The sequence below is a fragment of the Cricetulus griseus genome (genome assembly GCF_003668045.3).
Source record: "Cricetulus griseus strain 17A/GY chromosome 1 unlocalized genomic scaffold, alternate assembly CriGri-PICRH-1.0 chr1_1, whole genome shotgun sequence".
Lineage (NCBI taxonomy): Eukaryota > Metazoa > Chordata > Mammalia > Rodentia > Cricetidae > Cricetulus > Cricetulus griseus.
This window is the reverse complement of record NW_023276807.1, coordinates 198,296,676-198,316,576: the sequence shown is the minus strand read 5'-3', so window position 1 is coordinate 198,316,576 and position 19,901 is coordinate 198,296,676. Positions and strand designations below refer to the sequence as shown.

At 43.1% G+C, this 19,901-nt stretch overlaps 1 protein-coding gene across 1 annotated transcript in view; it reads left to right on the top strand.

The window, feature by feature from the left end:
* The window catches only part of Lrmda (leucine rich melanocyte differentiation associated), a 438,138-nt gene that overhangs the window by 84,992 nt on the left and 333,245 nt on the right, over positions 1-19,901 (top strand). The gene's annotated exons all lie outside the window — the stretch shown is intronic.

Here is a 19,901-nt window from a genome sequence, read left to right as displayed (position 1 = left end):
AAAACCAATAAAAATGTGAGGCGACAATGATTTCCCCCATCCACCCAAAGAGGAAGTGTTTTGAGACAACTCATGGAGGTTTAGTTAAAAAAAAATTAAACAACAATTCAAATATAGACAAGGCATCTGTAGACGCTTAGAAAAAATGTAATTGAAATTCTAGGAGCCTATGCCCAGAATGCCTTGTAAGAGAACAAAAAAGGAAGTTTTAGAAAATATAATGTGGGTGGCTGGTATGGCACAGGTCCAAGTGTTACTAAGGCAATGGCCCCCCGAGCATCAGCAAATCTACCTGTCCCCCATAGTTTCAATCAAGTGTTGAAGTGTGAGTGTAATATTTTGACCAACTGCAAACAGACAGAAACAAGGGGGCTGTAGAGATGACTCTGTGGGTAAATAGCTTTCCATGCAAATATGAGGACCTGATTTTGGATCCCCAGAACCCATGTAAAAAATTGAGTACATCAGTGCTCTCCTGTAATTCCAGAAGAGGATCCTTGGGGCTTGCTGGCCAGCCTATGGAGCTGAGTCCATGGGGATCCTGGCTCAGAGAGAGATTCTGCCTCAAAAAAGTGGAAAGTAATAGAGGAAGATATTTGACGCTGACCTCAGGCCTTTATAAGAAAATACACACCTGCACCCTGCACACAGACTCACACACATGAACACACACATGTGTGTCATATTCATGCCTCTATGCACACATATGCACATGTCAGAATATATGAAGAATTTCTGTATACTTGCCCATAAATCCAAGTCTGGTATTTTATTAGGGGGAAAAAGAGAACTGGCCAAGAAGTTAATTAAACCTCTAGCAAATTGTCAGCATGTCTTTCTTCTTTCACTCCAAACTATCATTCTAGATTGGGGTAGTTGGCAAACAGACATTTGCTCAGAGGGGTCTTTGGAGGAAGAATTTTTTTCAGGGTCTCTAGGGCAGCTGGTTCTAGTGTCTGACTGTGATCCTATTGCCTTGCATTTGGCTGGCCCCTGGGCAGCACAGATGGGAAACACTGAATGGCTGGTGTGGATGGGGACAATGCAGAGGAGGAGGAGAGGAGGAGGAGGAGGAGGAGGAGGAGGAGGAGGAGGAGGAGGAGGAGGAGGAGGAGGAGGTGGCGGTTGGGGTGGTGCTGGTGGTGCTGGTGAAGTTCTGTCAACACCAGAAAGTTGGAGATGGCTGTGAAGCGGTTAGCTTCCTGGTTTCTGACATTGGCCCACACAGCTCTCTTGTCAATAAAGAGCCTTCCAGCTGCAGAAATCAAAAGCAAGTGGTTACCCTGTGAGAGAGGCCTAGTATGACATAGGCTCCCAGTAGCGCTATTGGTTCTGCTTTAATGGGGGAAGATGGCTGAGGCTTGTACTCACCAGAATAGAAAGACAGTGCAGTGACATCTGTCCTTCAAATGTGTGTTGATGTCCTAAGACTGTCGATGGCCTTGGAGACTCTCCCTGTTCATACAGGTCCAAGGGCTTTGAGTTGTTGGTGTGACCCATGCTTTTGTCTAATCCAGATGCCACCACCAGAGAGGTACTCACTAGCAGCTTGTAGGCATTGAGCAGGACATAGTCAATACAATGCAAATTCTTTTGTGATAGGACCTCTTGTCTGGGTTCCCAGGAGCATACGTTATATTCTGACATATGGGAGGAATACTCAGTAGGATCAGGTAGGAGATTAAATTGTCTGAAGTAAACCCTCTGTTGCATACATGAAAATAATTAGTCATTTAAAACAGTGTGTTTCTCTTCATTTAACACCTTCAGTTTTCATACCTGGAGGGTTACTCAGTTCTTAGGAACCATGTGGTATGTTTCCATGAAAATTTTTACATTTTTTTCTAGTTCTATGAAGAGTATCATTGGGATTTTGATGCCAATTGCATTGAATAGATAGCCTACTTTTGACAACACATAGGCTCTTAAAGGTTCTATCATGTGACCACCATTGCACTGGCAGCTAAGTTTCTAACCCCCATAAGCCTCTTGGAAACAAACCATGTCTAAACGATTACACCAACCAGCATCAGTGCACCAGTGCTACCCAGTTCACAAGCAAGCCCTGGGCTGGGCTGGACTGGCATCCTCTCTGCTGTCACTCATCTCTGGGCTGACCTGCTTTCATATTGTTGGAACTCTTAGAAAGTTTTGCTTCTTGAAAATCCTACCTTTAGGATGCCAGAACAACTACTTTAGAAATCCAATCATGGAATTCACTCTTCTCCTTCCACTCAGGCCACTGCCCAAGGCACCATCTTCAGCAAGCAGATCCTATCTGAATCCCCCATTGCAAATGAGCCCCAAGCAGCAGGTCTCCTAAGACAGACCCTGGGTTGAGAGGACTCACAGCAGGACAGATGGGGCATAGGATCCTTACGTCTGCTCTCCTCTCCCTAGCGGGAAGTAGCACAGCCCAGCAGTTCTGTGTGTCAGAGAACTGCACTACTCATGGCCCCATCACAACTGTCACACACCCCCCCCATAGTAGACACTGCAGCTCATCACAGACTTTCTGAATGTGCACTGGCAACAGACTAATTCAAAACTAAACCTATACTGAATCCAGTGTGTTTCTGTCAGTGCTTACTCCTCTGTGTTGCATCAGGCAACTTCACTGCAGCCTGGTTCTGAATGCATGCTCATTTGGCACTGCACATGCCATCACACTGTGCAGTGAGCACCCAAAAGCTCCTGTTAGAAATAACTTAGAATCAAGACTCATATGTTATGAATTCTAGTGTTTCCACTGTGCATTCAAAGTTTTTTTTTTTTTGCTCTCATAGAAACATACAAATTGCTTAAAAATATTTCAATAGTTTCTCACAGTCTTTCCTCATGATGTAAATGTGAAATTAGTCAACCATTGAGTTGTTCCCTGTTAGAATGCTTGATTTGAAAAATTGTGATTTAACTTCTCACCTGAATTTCCTCAAAAACAGTTCAATGAGTTTTGGTGCGTGGACTTCTGAAAGGGCCTTAAATTTCCTTCTGCCATTTTGTGCTACATATTTCTATGAAGCAGCATTTTTAGCATTGATGTTGATAAAAATCTGAATGTGGGTCAACTCTGAAAAATGTTAAAGATGTCCTACGTTGTGCAGAATCAAATGTTCAACCAATATCATGTTTTCATGGAAAAATAAACCACTCTGATCTTATTAGAATGCACATTTCCTTGAGTTGAAAAATTATATACATTCTAAATAATTAGTTTGAAAATTATGTTTTATTATCAGTAAATATTGAACCTATATGCCTATTGTATGTACCTATATTCACAGGGTCACATAAAAATTTCTTAGAAGAAGAGGGGTTCCTAGTTAAAAAAAAATATTTAAGCCTTGATCTGAAGTAGTAGTTACTGCTAACATCTCTTAAATTAGACAATATTGGTCTATTTCTTGGGGCTTCCACTCTTGCTGGGTTTGTTACCCTACATAAACAATTTACTCTTTCTGGGGTCAGTTTTTTCATCTCTAAAGTGGGCTCATAAAAAGTATTGCCCTCACCAGTTTATAAATTAATCCATACCCCTAGTTCAATGCAAGTAGGATGCACTTGGTAAATGTTAGCTGCTAATATCATTATCCCCTCATGTTTGTTATTATCATGTTTGAATGCCAGTCACAGAGACTTCTTTATGAAGTTATTTTAAGGGCAATTCTTAGAACTACTGTAAATCAACAGATAGAGAACTGAGCTTGGGGGCAGTTAGCTGAGTCACATGTCTATGCTGACATCTACCCAGGATCTTTTCATAAACATGTGCCTGTATTCATGAATATGCATGGGTTACTCCATGTTCCCTGTCCATGAGGTTATTAGTGACCCCACATGGACTAGCAAGTAGAACATCTCTGTTACTGTCCTTACTCTGTGTTTAAATGCCTTCTCAAAGCTCCTTGTATCTTGAAATTTTAATTAGCAATTGATAGCAGGCTCTGATAACTTGTAAATGGAGACTGATCATTTATTGGCTTGTGTTTTGATCAGCAGTCTCTTATGAAAACAATCCTTGGGTCAGAAGCTGCTGTTGTGTGAAACAAAGCCAGCCTTGGTTTTCCCTGGTGTGCTCATGGGGAGCATAGTGTTTCTTGGTGGACAGCCCACACACTGCTGCCGTACTCCACCCAGTTTCCCTGCCCCTGGCTCCACTCAGCCTACCCAATCTTACACAATATACATAGCGTAATCTTTTAGAGTCACAGTTTTTGCTGGTGTGTGTTTTATGCAGAGAAGGAGCCTGGATTACTCCCTTGTCCGGCAGATAAACCTGTCCCTGGTCCAGTCCATCCCAGTAGCCTCGTGGCTCAGGGAGCTGCGCTTTCCATGGCTCCATCATGACAGTAGTGCTTCCACCATATTAGACCCCCATATTTGTCACAAGTGCTCACCCACGTGCTCTGTTCTCCCATGGGCCCTTTCTGTTCCCACTCAGTATCCTCCTAATGTATTCCCCATCAGCATTCTCCTTTTCATCTTCCACCACTCTAGATGGAGCTACATCTTCCCAGACTCTGCCTCATGTTTCCCTCAGCCACCTTGAATCCCTTGAAATGTTCCTACCCTGAGTCCCCCATGCACATGGCATGCAGGGCAGTCCTCGGTGTGGAGATATTTCAGAGTGACTAATGAGCATATTATGAACAATTTTTAGAAATAGTTGAAGTCTTTGATGTTTATTGCCAGATTTACTTTAGGCATTATTTATCTATCACCCCTCTGGTCTTTGTGTCAGGGCCCACTCCCCCATACTCCTTGCAATCCTGGGTGTAATTTTTCTCCCACAGTGGCTACTTTGACAGCCTTTTCAAAACAGAAAAGACTCTTTCATCTTAATTCTGTTGCATTGCTCTAATTTGTAGCCTGGCTGACCATCTTACAGCTGTGTTTATTAGTGGCTCCCATTCTCTCTGGATCGTCTGTTGACAAGGCACTTGACATTCAATAGCACAGCATACCTGTGAACTTGCCAGCTACCCAGCAGCAGATGATAGACAGCTGTATTTCTCTTGCAGCACTTGAGAGGGACACACTAAACATTTTTTGAAGATTACATGAACTGAATGACTATTTGTGGCCAGTGGTAGTTAATGTTTCTTAAACATTTAATAGTGTCTAGAGCTGGGGCTGTGTTTTATTGGCTCAAAAGTTACCTAGCACACACAAGGCTCTCGGTTCAACCCTTATCTGTGCAGTAAGTAATAAATATCAAGATATTTCTCCTATCCAGGTCAATAGACAAAGTGTGAGGTGGGGGTGTATGAATGCATGTGCACAATTGTGTGCAGAGGTACATGTATGAAAGCCAGAGATTGGGGGTGGGTATCCTGTCAGTCTCTACTTACTGTCTTGAAACAAAGTCTTGCCTTGAACCTTTTTTCCAGCTAGACTGGCAGCTAGCAAGGCCCAGAGATGCTCCTGTCTCCACTGCGCCCCTCTGCCTCCCATGCTGGAGTTGCACTTGCATGGGACCATACCTGGCTTTTTACATAGTGACTGTTGGGAACGATGCTCAAGTCCTAATGTCTGTGCTCTGACCAAACCATTTTCTCAGCCCCTAGACACGTATCCCATTGAGTGTAATGGCCACAGTGTCTCTCCATTCATAGGTCCCCCACTTGTGAAGGTGGTTGGGAGAGTTCCAGGTTGGAATGCAAGCTAAAGAAGAGTGGGGGTAGGATCCTCTGAGGATAGAGGTGTGGCCTGCCACATACTGTTGCTTACATTGCTGGACTCACACAAGCAGATACAGTGACTTTGGAGCCCAGGCAGCAGCAGGAATGCAGAGCAGAGCAGCCTCTGCTTTGAAAGATAGCCGCCTCTGAGCAGAGATGGCATCTTGACAACTTCGGGACTGATGCCTGGCTATTAGGATTGCGTCTTCTTAGATGTCAGCTCATTTCCTTGTAGAAAATGAAATCCGATAAAAGCTGGTTTATCTGGCCTTCTATCAAGTGGAACATTTTGTATTATATCATATCCCTACGAATGACCCCAAGGCACAGCAAGATGGTATTAGGGGTCACTTTGGAGTTAAGGGTCTTCTGAATTACATTATTATTCTTTCGAAAGTTGGTGATTGTGGCAGATGTGGTCATTTTCTATTTGCCACATTGCCTGAGTCACCACCAAAGCAAAGGTTTCTGCAGCATGGGAGACAGCCTTTCAAGGGAGGGGGGAAGAAGGGAGGGAGGGAGAGAGAGAGAGAGAGAGAGAGAGAGAGAGAGAGAGAGAGAGAGAGAGAGAGAGAGAGAGAGAGAGAGAACATGTGTGCTTGCATGTGTACCTGAATGTAAGAATCCAGGGCTGGCACATAACAGTGAGTCAGAGTCAACTTGGACAGTGACACTTCCCATTCATCTTGACTATTCAGAGAGGAATCTGGGCAGGGAGCTCAGTCAGTCAAGTGCCTGTTTTGCAAGCAAGAGGCACTGAGCTCAGATCCCCAGCACCCACATAAAAGCCAAGCACAGAGCACAGATCCATGTGCTGGAATCCCAGTGCTGGGAGGAGCTGGAGGGAGAGAGATGGGAATATATCTGGAGCTGAACTCATTATCTGGTTAGTGGGTTCCAGATTCAGTTAGTGACCCTGTCTCAAAAATTAAGGTGGTGAGCAATCAATGGTGACACTTCACATTGACTTCTAGCCTGCACATGTGCATACACACACAGGCACATGAGCATGTAGGTACCTCCACACACACACAGGTACACACACACACACACACACACACACACACACACACACACACACACACACACACATACACCTCCTAGCTCACTGGTACCATGGAAGGTTGGTTTCACTGTGGAGTTGTTTAGTAGATTCACAAGAAGCAAGGGAACCCAACCTGTTTGGACTCCATGATAAAAGGAGTTACTCAGTCTCATTTCACTAAGGAATGTGTGGCCGGGTTAGTTGCATCGCACATGTGGGCTTTTTTCTGAGGAATGCATAAGTGGTTTCTTCCCTCTGTGCAGGTAGCATCTGCCAACCTGACCTGTTGATGGATAATTGCCTGACAGCTGAGCCTTTGATGCTAAGCTTTTCTTAGTTAGAAGGAAAGTTTCCTGCACTGCCTTAACAGTCCTGGGTGGTCTTGTCTGAGTCCTATCCCACCTCAGCAAACCCACCCATCAGTGGGGCTGGGGGTGAGGGCAGCAAACCCCAGAACACTTTCCACAATGTGGAGGGTAAGAGGGGGAACCCACCAGCAAACTCTGCTGAAAACAAACAAGTGCTAAATTAAAAAGAATGTTAACTACAGATCAGCTGCCTTGGCTCCTGACAGCAGATTTAATTCTTCCCTCCTCTCACCTGATGGAGCTTCGCCCGCAGGGTTTGCATCAATTATCTGTCGACATGTGGAAAATGATTGATGAGCTGCCTGCGGCGCCGGAGTACACTTTGTCAACCACTCATCATTTATACATCTTATCTCTGCCAGAACAAAAGCTAGGACAGCCCCACACTGATGGCGATGGGAAGGCGGGTGTGTGGGGGAATAGGGGTGAAGGCAGAGCTGTTGGGGGCCCACAGAGACCAGCTTGGGTGAAGAGGCTCTAAGCTGTTGACTCCCTGTTGACTCCAAGTTCTCTGGTCAGCCAGCTCTGCCCTTGCCACCAGCCCTGATTTCATAAAAGCTATTTGGCTGTCCACTCCAAAGGGCTGGAGATGCAGGGAACTGCATGCAATTTTAATTATACGCCTACCTAGGATGGGGTTTGGAAGCATTGCAGCCATTTCCACAGGTGGCCATTGCTAGAAGACAGAGGAATCAATCAGCCTGTTGGATCTAACTTGTGAGGTGTGTGTGTGTGTGTGTGTGTGTGTGTGTGTGTGTGTGTGTGTGCGCGCGCGCGCGCGCGCACGCGCGCTCGTGCATGTGTGCGTGCATGAAGAGGTATCTAGGCAAGCTTTGGGGAAATTGACCCTCTTTGATAATGGCAGGCTGAGCAGTGAAAATTATGATGATTTACTTTTTTCCTTAAAGTTAAAATGAAGCTCAGATATTTTCTCTCAGTATGAAAGTAAAGACTGGGGGAAATGCAGATTTCTTGTTCATTCCCTACCTGAGTGGAACCTCTTACTTTTAGTCTTAAAGTCCATGCTGAGAGGTAAACAGAAAATACCTTTGAGCCATGCTGGTATTCTCTGGCATCGTGAAGTATCAAGATAATGACCATTATTCCCAGTAACCCTTACAGACAACAAAAATCCCTCATGGACCCATCTCTGTGATTTTATTCTCTTAAAGGCATCTCACATATCCATTTTTCTTTCATTTAAAGAGAAAGTACTAACAAATATAAAGTTAAGCAACTTAATTATGTAATTTGAAAAATAGGTCCGTCCAACAGATCCCTTGGTAATTGGTCAATAGGTGGAGAGGAATTAAGGAAGGCACCATCAGTTCTGTAATGTAATAGGAATTTTCTTTTGATAGAATTTGATGCACTACTAAAATTATTAAATAATAATGATGAACCATGAGCATAATTATTAAGTTAGTTTTAAAAAGATAATAGGGCTATGATGTAGCATCATGGTATAAAAGAAAGTAAGTATACATGAGAGTATTATGGAATAAAAAAAAATTAGTCCAAGCTTAACCAATAGGCCCCGAGCCTTCAGGATAGGAAATCCCTGGCCTTTACATGTCCTGCAGCAGTATCTTAAACTTAGCAATAGATTCTGTTGCTATTGCTAGGTGAAGGGTAATCTTTAGCTCTGAACTGCACTGAAGTGTTGGATGAGGTGACAGGTTACTAATCATTAGGACTTCAAGTGTTGTCACAGAAACTTCATGGAGCCTGCATCAGCATGTAGTAGGGCCCTTTGGGACCAGTGCAGAAATCCGGCTAATGAGAGTCCACAAATCCCACATGTTCCAGTGTTGGTCGATAACTCCCAGAGATCTGGTTGAAGGAGGCCTCTGGCCAAGAGAAAGCCCTTGTAGGCTTCCATTAAATCCTACAGTTGAACATAGATGGGTTCTGTATGAAATGGACAGATGAGCTAACTATAAAGTGACATCACCAAATTGGGGACACCTGATTGCTTTGAGGTAAGTTATATTCTAGATTGAGGTGGTAGCCTCATGTACCCGGACTTCGAGTTTTCTGTTTTAATAACACTCAAGCCTTCTACCTGCTAGACTTATTTGACATTTACCTTGAAAACTCTGGAAGGTGATGTTTCATAGGCTACTATACCACAGTGTTGCTAACTAGATGGCTTAGATAACACAAATGTGGTTTCTCAGAAAATGGAAGTGAGGGTGCCTTCAGGGCTAGCTCATTCTGCAGGCTGTGGGGAGCTTTTGTCTACCCCTTCTCTTCCATTCACATATACCCCACGCATTGCATTGCTTGGTTTGCAGATGAGATTTTCATTGTGTCTTCATGCAGTCTTTCTTCTCTGTGTAGCTGCTTCTGTGAACAAACTTTCCCTTTTCATAAGGACACTCACCATTTGGACCCCCCTTGATGACCTCATTTGGGCTTGATCGTCTGTGATAATTTTATTTTCAAGATCACACTCATGGGACCTTATTAAAATTGCATTGTCTTTTCTAAATGAATTCCTTGGGATCCTTCTTTTTTAGGTTTCAGTTTTTGAGGTAAGATCTTGTTGTATACCCCTTGCAGGTCTAGAACTTGGGGTCTTCCTACCTCAGCTCCCTCAGTGCTGGGATTACAGGCATGCATCACCATATTCAACATCCAGGGAGGTTCATGAAGAAATTTCCCTCTTACTCCTCCTTGTACTGTAAGGCTAGGATTTGTCTTAAAGAGAAAATCATATTGTAGACATTCAATAGCTGCTTGTGAATATTTGTTAAATTAAGAAGTACAGGATATTTAAAGTGTTAAATTTTCTTGGCAGAATAAAAGGATTTGGTTTTGTTTTGTTTTTCCACTGTTGCCGTGTCATACTGAAATCCAGGTCCTCCTTTACTTGCTTGAACTAGGCTCTTGCTATGTAACCTAAGCCAGCTTCAGGCACAATTCTCTTGTGATAATGTCCCGAGTGCCAGGCTTAAAGGGATGTGCCACTGTAACTGGCCAACAGAGCATTTTAAATATGCAGTCTGTATCTGTACTAGGCTCATACACGTACAAGTCATGAAATTAGTGAATTAACGCCAGAGGCTAAGACACATACAAGGGGTTTTCTTATAAAATATGTATCATACATAGCCATGTGTCCATGTGTAGGAAATCCTTTCTGTCTCTTTTTTAATGTATGGCACACAGAGAGAAGAAACCCATACTGATTCTGTTTTTGCAGAAGTCAGTCTTTAGCCTGGTCTGGAAGTTTATTTTCCAGAAGAAAACATCGGCACTTGAGGGAGAAAATGTCCCCAATAGAAACCTTTTATTGAAACTTTGCTAACAAAACAAAACCAACCAGCAACAAACCAAGTATCATTTGCACTCTGACTGGAATCCTGGTAGTGAAAGGCTATCTATTATGAACAACGATTGCATTTTCAGTTGGCAAGGAGTGAGCATCTGCCTTGTATCTCCCAGAAACATCTTTTATTTATGAACAAATATGCTTTAATAGGCAAATAATAAGTGACTTTATTTGATTTTAAAATACGTTAAAATGGAAATTAGACATAAATTAGAGATTAAAAATACATATTTCTGTCAGGCATGGTGGTACACACCTTTAACCTGGAACTCAGGAGGCAAAGGCAGGGGAATACCTGAGAGGTCAAGGCTGACCTGGCCTATATAGTTCTGGATGGATCGGGACCACTTGTCTTAAAGTATTTGTATAAAATAGATGCTATGCTCAACATTTTTGTGCTTAAGTTTTCTGTATACTTATTTATGTAGAGATACTGCAGACACATCTTAAAAATGACATAGATAGCAGATCCAAACTTTGACTTGGAGCAAGTCTGCATTGGGATTCAGTTAAAGTTGGGGATCCTTTTAAGAAGCTTGATTAGGGAAGAAGATGGGGGTGGATAGCTCATTCTGCAAAACATTTGCCTCACAAGCACCAAGAGTTTCATGCCAGAATCTTTGGAAAAAAGAAAGGGCCAGGGGAAGAGAAGAGAAAAAAAAAATAAAGCTAGTTATTTTAGCTTGTGCGGTGCTTATAATACCAGTGCTGGAGAGGCAGATACTCATGGGTTCCTGGCCAGTCAGGCTAGTCTACTTGGTGATCTCCAGTGAGAGACCTTGTCTCAAAAACAGAGAAAACAAAGGGGATGATGCTGAAGGAGCAACTAGTCATGGCTGTCCCTGCTACTCCCACCACATGGTCCTTGGGAAAACCTGGCCAACTTCTCTGAGATTGTGGTTCTAAAGCAAGGGACAGAGGATGACTTAGGAAATGGTAAGAATTAAGACAATGCTTCGAGAAAGTATCATTTCAAGATGGATAGCCCATGGCAGCTGTGTATATTGCCCTCTTCCAACTGTAGACATTTTTCACTTTATAATTCCCTCTTTAAACCTGTACAAGTTTAATTTGGAACTAAAAATGATGGCTGAACACGGAGGTGTGTTGTCATGATGAAAGGCAGCGATTTAGAGACCAATTAGCATGGTATTTGTTTTCATTCTGCAATACTCTCCCCCACACTCACTTTCCCACAGCATGCCCCTCACTACCAAGAAAAATAGGTTTCCCCATCCAAAGCTGACAGCTGCCATATGCCATGGGCTGGGAGGTGGGGCACAGACTCCCCTGGCAGCCACTCCTTGGACTGAGCCCCCTTCTGTGGAGCCACTCTCCTTACAAAACAATGCCATTTAACTTCAAGCTCTGACATCAGTCCCATTTCTATTTCACATAAATAAACAGCCCCCCCAAACACACACTTTTGCTCACCTCCCTCAGGTCAGGCATTCCTCAATTATAGTCTTAAACCTGACCAAGCAAGAACAAATTGTGACCTTAAGTTATATCCTACAGTCCTACCTCATGTTGGGACTTGGAAAGGTTTTGTGGTGCTCCCGTTGACAGGCTGCTTGTAGATAGAACAGTTTTCCATAAGGAATTGAAATCATACATCAAATGTATTGTTTTATATGTAAGCCACCGGAGACCAATGAAAGCAGTTGGTAGAGCCCAAATACCATTACAAACAGATTTATTGTAGTGTGTTTTCTCCCACCTTTTTCTAGAAGTTATTACTTTAATCTTAAGAATTTATGTAAGTGTGCCTGTGGCTTTTATATGGTTTAGGCATTCACTTTGAGACTTTTAGCTATTTAGTGGCGGGGTGTTTAAAACAAGTGTTATCAAGGAAATAATTTTGCCTTTACATCATTTTTTTTTATATTTGCCTCTGAATGCTTCATATAGAATAGCCAGTTGGCGATATAAAAGAGTTATTGCCGATGTCATGGAAACTTATCTTTCTAGTGCCCTTTAGTTTGGTGTATTCATCCACACTTCTAAAATGCCAGCAGAGATAAACACACACAGCATTCCTGTTTGCTGCCAAATCAGGAAAAAATAATAAAAAATAAATAAAAAATAACCTCTGTGCTGGCCTTCCTGGATCATTTCAAAGACAGAGAGCATTAGACTTTGAAGCAATTAAACTGACTCTGGTGTACATTTGCTAAAAGGGCTGGGAAACATTTTTTGCCTTTGCCCAGCCCCATAGTAACAGAGCTGTTTGAACCTTCAGACAGAAAGATCCTGAGTGATGTCTCACTAGATGAATCAGATGACCTTGCAAGACCCAGCTCATTTATCATATCAATCTTTCAATTAAGTCAGATATCATACAATTTTTTTTTTGCAAATTCTTCAACTTCTTAGCCTTTTGGGTGCATGCATGTCTTCTGAATGTACCATCTTCATACACATACTTGCTTGCACACACACATTCTGTTTACACAGGCTTTAATTTGGAAACCATATTTTCTCAACATGTTGATAGAAACTTACCATTCACTCCCAACACAATATGTCCCAGGGTAACCAAGTAGATATGTGTAAACTATAGTTTATTCTGGTGTTACAAAGAATGTCATGGACTGAGGATGGCTCAGTGGGTAAAGTGTTGACTGTACAAGCATGAGGAGCTGAGTTCAATTCTAACTTCCAGGACAAAAAGCCACGTGTGCCTGTTCACACTTGTAATCCCAGGGCTGGGGAAAAATGAAATGGGTATAGCCTTGGGGTTTACTGGCTAGTCAGTCTAGCCTAATAGATGAATTCCAGGCTACCCAGATAACCCTGTCTCCAAACAACAAGGTGAATGGATCCTGAAGAATTATATTCAAGGTTGTCTTCCAGCCTCCATTTGTGTACCTCCAGCTCCGCATATACAATACACAAAGATAATCTTCACAACCCTTTGACCTTTCCTTATCTGAGTATAAAGAAGTGAACATTCATGTGTGGCTGCATTTGCACACCCACACTTTGCAGCCATTTAACTTATTGTAGCATTATGACAGAAACACACATAACTAGGAACTTTGCCAGACCTAACTTTTACATCAAAACAACAGAGCAAGTGTTGGCCTTCTCCGATGATGAGAAAAGAGGCTCAGGGTTTCTTTACCCACCTCAGGTCATGGAGAAGAGGGTGGTCTTTAAAATCCCACTCCCATGGAGAGCTGAGGGCAAATGTCTCTTGAGGGCTAGAGGTCCAGTGTCCTTTCAGTGGTATTTGGGAAGAGGGGTAGACTGAAATCAGTTTTCTGATTCTGTTTGATTCAGCCTTTCAGAACATAAAAGGAACTTCTCATGGATTGGGGGTTTGTGCTTAAGACCTGACCCTTTCTGAGCCAATCTATCTGTGAGGGGTGCAGGCTATGTCACCACTACAGATGCCTGTTTAGCTTAAGGATTCTTTTGAGCTGATTGCTTTTCTAAGTTGAAGACCTGAGAGGCACGACAAGCTCTGAATAAAAGTTACATTTATGAAAGGAATCTCCCTTCACCAGGGCACCTCTTCTCTACCACAAGAAAAGCATGACTTTATCTCTGGAGACACTTAGACACTTAGTCCTCAGAGCAGGCTTCACTCTGCATTTTCATATTCTACCTGAATGGCTCCCCAGTCCTGTCCTCCTACTGAACAAGCTTTTGCTTATTAGTTTGTTTGAGCATTTCATTTAAACCTGAGCTCCTTCTCTCTCAGGTTAACTTATTCTCTCCATGCTAGGCTTAGACATATACAGGGCGGATATGCGCGCACGTGCGCGCGTGTGTGCTTGTGCGTGTGCGTGTGCGTGTGCGTGTGCGTGTGCGTGTGCGTGTGCGTGTGCGTGTGTGTGTGTGTAGGCCAGATATTAATGCTGGGTGTCTTTCTTAATTACTCTCCACTTTAAGGTTTTGGAGACAGGGTCTCTCACTAACCCTGGCACTCACTGATTCTGCTAGACTGGGTAACCACCAAAAACCCTAGGATACACCCGTTTCCACCTCTCCAGCCCTGGTATTATAGGTGTACCTCTGTGCCTGGATTTATTTGCATGGATTCTAAGGGATCAAACTCAGTTTCTTATGCCCATTCAGCAAGCATCTTACATATTGAGCCATCTTCCTTGTCCTATGTTGTTAATCATTTGTTTCAAGGGTCCATCTCAGCTCAAAAGGTATGGAGGATGGAGATAAAATAGTGTGTTCGTCCTATAACCCTTCAAGCAAAAAATGTGTATTTTTTTTTCACAGCACAGTTTTACTACTTTAAGCTACCCTAGCAACATAGACCACCTAATATAGTGGCTCTGGATTGCCAATCCCTTGTAATGACTAAAGATCATCTGTAATTAGCATGCAGATTGTTATAGAGTAAATGAATGCAGATATGCATGCCATGTTCCTGCTCCTAAATAGGTTAAGTATTCCCCACCTGATGTGTCTCCTGCCATTAATTTGCTGAGTAAACACTCTTTTTATAGTTGAAAGATCAGTTTCATTTCAGCCTGATTATTCCAGCCATTCCAAATTAGGTTTGTTCAAATTAATGAGACTTTATTAAATTAGAAAGGTGACCTGGATTGGAGATTATAGTCTTGTCACAAATCTCTCTGACACTGGACCTGTGTCTGGCTTGTGAGCCCCTTTACTGCTCAGAGACAGAGAATAATTCCTTCTGAGATCCGCAAACCAGAGTGCCACCTGCCCCTTCAGCTTTGTCCTTTGTCCATGGGCACAAAGCAGCTGTCATCTAGCCCCTTTCTTTCTTGGTTCTCTTCTGCCCAGAGCTCTGGTGTCTTCATCCTAACTTCACTGACTCTCCTGGGTGCCAGTGCCCCTTTGCCCAGATTTTCCTCTTGACTAACAGCACTTCCAAAGGTGGGCACGTTTGGGGAGAAGTCTTGGTGTCTTTCTCCATTCCTGGTCTCTAGGCTAGCCGGCATTTCTCACTTGGCAGAAGCCCTGTAAACCTTTAGGGCTTGACTTACTCCTCATGCAGACAGTCTCTTTGCTCTTAGTCAATTTGGGGTACATGCAACTGAATGAATCTTAATTCTTAGTTACTGTCACACCACCATCAGTGGGTTTGCATGCATCTTCTTAACTCCATCTATCCACACATTTCTAGAAGTATAATAAAAATGATTCAACCTAAAAACTAGAATATATATGCTATCATTTTTTTCTATCTAGGCTTATTTAGTATAATCATGGTATTGAATTGTGTGTCAAATAAGCTATTCCAGTTAGTTGTGATGTGGTTCATACCTGTAATCCCAGTACTTAAGAGGCAGAGACAGAGGCAGAGGCAGAAAGATTCCAGCAAGTTCAAAGCCATTTTGTTCTACAGAGTGAGTTCCAGCTGGGTGAGTTCCATAATGAGAGAGAGAGAGAGGGAGAGAGGAGAGAGAGAGAGAGAGAGAGAGAGAGAGAGAGAGAGAGAGAGAGAGAGACTTGAGAGAGACCTGAGAGAGACCTGAGAGAGGAGAGAGGGAGAAGAAAAAACAAAAGAGAAAAAATAGACCAAAACCCAACATTAATAATAGCTATATTCAATTTTTTAAAGATTTTTTTGTTTTGTTTTGTTTTGTTTTGTTTTTCAAGACAGGGTTTTACTGTGTAGCCCTGGCTGGCCTCAAATTCACAGTGATCCTCCTGCCTCTGCCTCCCAAGTATAGGGATCAAAGGCGTGTGCCACCATTACCTGGCTTCAATTTTTTAAAGATTTTTAGCACAGGTATGAGACTGCATAATATGTTGCTTGTTTTTAATTTTTGTATAAAAGCATACAGGGGTGGGAGTTGGATCCCAAGGGTTTGCCTCTGCAAACCTGGTGCCCCAGCCCTGAGCTACATCTGTGTGTAGTTCCAGAGCTCCAGTTTAACAATGGAGTAGGTGGAGAGAGACGGCCTTCTATAGTCTCTATTTGATTGTTTGTGTGGGTATCATTTCCAAAATCCAAGTTGTACATTTCCTTTGCAAGAACAAAGTAATAACTCATTGTCAAGCTGTAAAAATAAAAACAAGCACCCCTACACATTAAGAAACAGGGCCTTTGCAGTCCAGAAACTGTTAGGATATGCTCCCAAGACAGAAGGAAAGCCATTGCTGCTATGCAAAGAGGAGAACCAAAAGAAGCAGTCAGAGCCTGGCCCTGGTTCCATCTGAGATTCCTCTTGGGACTCCCATGGAAGCATGACTTGAGAGCAGCTCTGCTGCCTCAGGTGTTCACTGATGACGGTGGTCTCTATGAGTGTATCTGAGTTTTCATCATTTGCTGAGTTGTACCTTCTCTCATACTCATTCAGATGTTCATCTTCAGAGCACTGGGCACCCGCTTCCTGCTGTGTCATCGTCTCCAGTATTGTTATAGCACAGATGGAGGGAAGGTGAAATGTGAGCCTATAGACTCCAGTGGAAGTCTGTGTGATGCCTCTCTGTGAACAGGAGTGCATCTTGCTGGTAAATACCTCTCCCCTGGCCTGCCTGAGAGCTTCCAACACCATAGTCCTTGCATTGCTGGTTCTTGGAGGCCTTGAGGCTGTTAGAGGCATCCATTAAAATGCAAATGTCCCTTTCAGCTCATTATCACCTAAATCTTCCATGGGGATTAATTTATCAGATTCTTTCCCATCAGACACCTGGCTGGAAACAGAGCCCGTGGGAATGGGCACCTGGCTGACAGGGAAAACTCTGCAAGGGAGAGGGAGGTGACAAAGAGGAGGTGAGGATGTGCCTAGAAAGCAAACCAAGGTTCCCTAGAGTTTGGCCAGTTGCCAGTCCCCACCAGTTCATGTCTACCCAGACCATTATAACCTAACTTGGCCAAGTATATGAAGGCTATGGCTGTACCCTTGGGGAGGAGAGGTGGGGGGCTTAGAATGAACTAGAAGAGAATGTGAACAAAGGTCTCCAATCATCCACAGACCCTCCTGAGCCTGCACATTGCTGTAGAGAGCCCTTCAGCTCTTGTCACTTGATGACAGAAGTCTTAGAACTGAGTTCTTTATTAGCTAGCCCCAAGGCCCAGCCTCCTGTATGAGGCAGCCATTTTGGGGCCTGGACAGACCCTGTCAAACAGCTTCAGCTGGGATATTTGTGTGGTGCCTCATCTGCTTTTGTTTGACATCCAAACAACTCTTTGAAAATGTCTGCTCTCGGGCCTTGCCTCACAAAGGGGTCTCAAGAGTGTTGTCTGAGGCATTTGGGCTGCCTCTGTCACTCACACAAAAATGTGCCCCTCCCCACCCCTGCAGGACAACTCCCCCAACAACCTGTGCTTTTGCCTCTGCTGACCCTGGCCCTTTAACATGTCAGAATGTACTAAAAACACTTCGGCTGTCATAACAAGGCGAAATGAAGTCTTCACAACCTGTCCGTTAAACAGACCTTTTGGGGTATTGCTTTCTGTCACCTCTCTCTGGATAGAGATTGTCTGGGTTTGTGGGCAACAGATCCATGAGCCTTTGTTTTCGCTCACTGTTGTGTGGAATTCCCCCTCATTCATTAATCATCCCTTTGCCTATTTATTCGGGTGGCAAGTATAGCGAACACACTTGGCGTGTGCTTTTGTTTGGGTGGCACCCTTTGTGAGGACCAAGGCAGAGCTAATTATTAACTGCAAAAGGAAGGCAAAACTCTCAGCTAAGAGCCAAATGCTGCACACACCAAGACAGTGTGTGTGTGTGTGTGTGTGTGTGTGTGTGTGTATTTCAAAGTCTAAGAAGTTTGGGCCAATCAACTGGGGTGACTTTATTTAGCTGGGGGTTGGGGGAAGCAATGCCAACACTCTCATAATTAATAGAGGCAGTCTATTAAAACCCAACCAAGCAGACAGTTCAGGGCCCCTGGGTGCACCCCTGGATAGCCCAGCTAGGGCCTCAGGACTTAAGCATGCACAAACAGGGTTGGCAGCTCCAGAGGTGAGGTCTAAGTGGAACCCTCCAATCTCTGAGCTTGTATTTCCCAAAGTTTGGAGATTCTCCAGTAAGGTTGTGATGCCTTTCCTCCCTCCCACTGGACTCTGGTTAACTGTTGAATTACAGCTCCTTCATCTTTTGACTGTCACCTTTGGGAGAGGTCTTTCCTCACCAAGGATGCTAAAGTCATTGAAGTTCACAACCACCCCCCAGTCACTTCTGGTGTACTACTCAGTTTTATTCTCTCCATGAAATCTACCACTGCTGGGATTCCATTTTGTTTATGAATTTCCTGGCTGTTTGACTACTAAAATACAGATCCTTGTGCCCTCAGCACTTAGCTCCCAGACCATTGCTTGGCATGAACCAGAAGCCCAATACATTTCTTACACAAATAAGGAAGGTAAAATTCTATTATCTACTTGCAAACTATGGTTTGTTGACTGTATAACTGCAACATGATTAACAAGAAAAAAAAACAAAACAAAACCAAACCAAAACAAAATAAAACAAAAAAAACAAGCAACAATCCCCCCCAAAACCCAGAAGTTCACTGATCATGCATGGAACACCCAGCAGTGAATCATTATAAAGAACAGTTAGAACTTGAATGTAGAAACATCTTTACAAAGACAACACACTTCCAGAAAATGAGTAGGAATTAGGAAAAGGACTTTGAATTTCTAGGACAACAAATAGAAAGCCAAGAATGTGACTGCATAAGGGCTCACAGGGTGGCCTACTGGGTTAGCATCTGAGTTTTCTCCTGTGACTAATCTTCTGTTCTTCCTGGTATGACAAAGAAAAAGATACCTTTAAACACTTATGTCTTGCTTTTAGGCAAATAGGACAGGAGCTGAGATCTTCTATCTGCTTTTTCTTAGTGGTCTTTGGGTGAAAATAATCAGTCTGTCAAAGTGGCATGTTTGGGAGTTCACATTCTGATGTTTTGTCTGGATCTGTGGATGAATGAGTTTAAGGATTTTTCCCCATTGGCAGTCCTGTAGATTTTCCTAAACATAGTTTCACGGTTCTAGGCTCTACTCTACATAAACTCATTGAGGGACGTCTTCCCTATCTTGACCCATCTTCTGTCATTGTTCTAGATGATCCATCGATCTTTGTTTGACTTTAGGTAAGATATAAAACCTGAGGCTTTGTTTCTAGTATGTCTGCCCCAGCCTCAGATCTTCCCTTACCTGTTCAGTATCTTATTCCTGATGGATAACCACTTGTTCCTATGCCTATGTCATGTATTAGGTGGCTCTTGCTCTCATCACAGAGTCTGGTTCCTTCCTTATTAAATATGTGGGCTCTATTCCTAAATGATTCCATTTCTCAATTTCTTTTTTAAAAATTCATTTATGTGGGGCTGGAGTAATGGCTCAGTGGTTAAGAGCACCGACTGCTCTACCAGAGGACCTGGGTTCAATCCTCAGCACCCACATGGCAGCTAACAACTGTCTGTAACTCTAAGATCTGACACCCTCACACAGACATACATGCAGGCAAAAACAGCAATGCACATAAAATAAAGATAAATAAATTATTTTAAAAAAT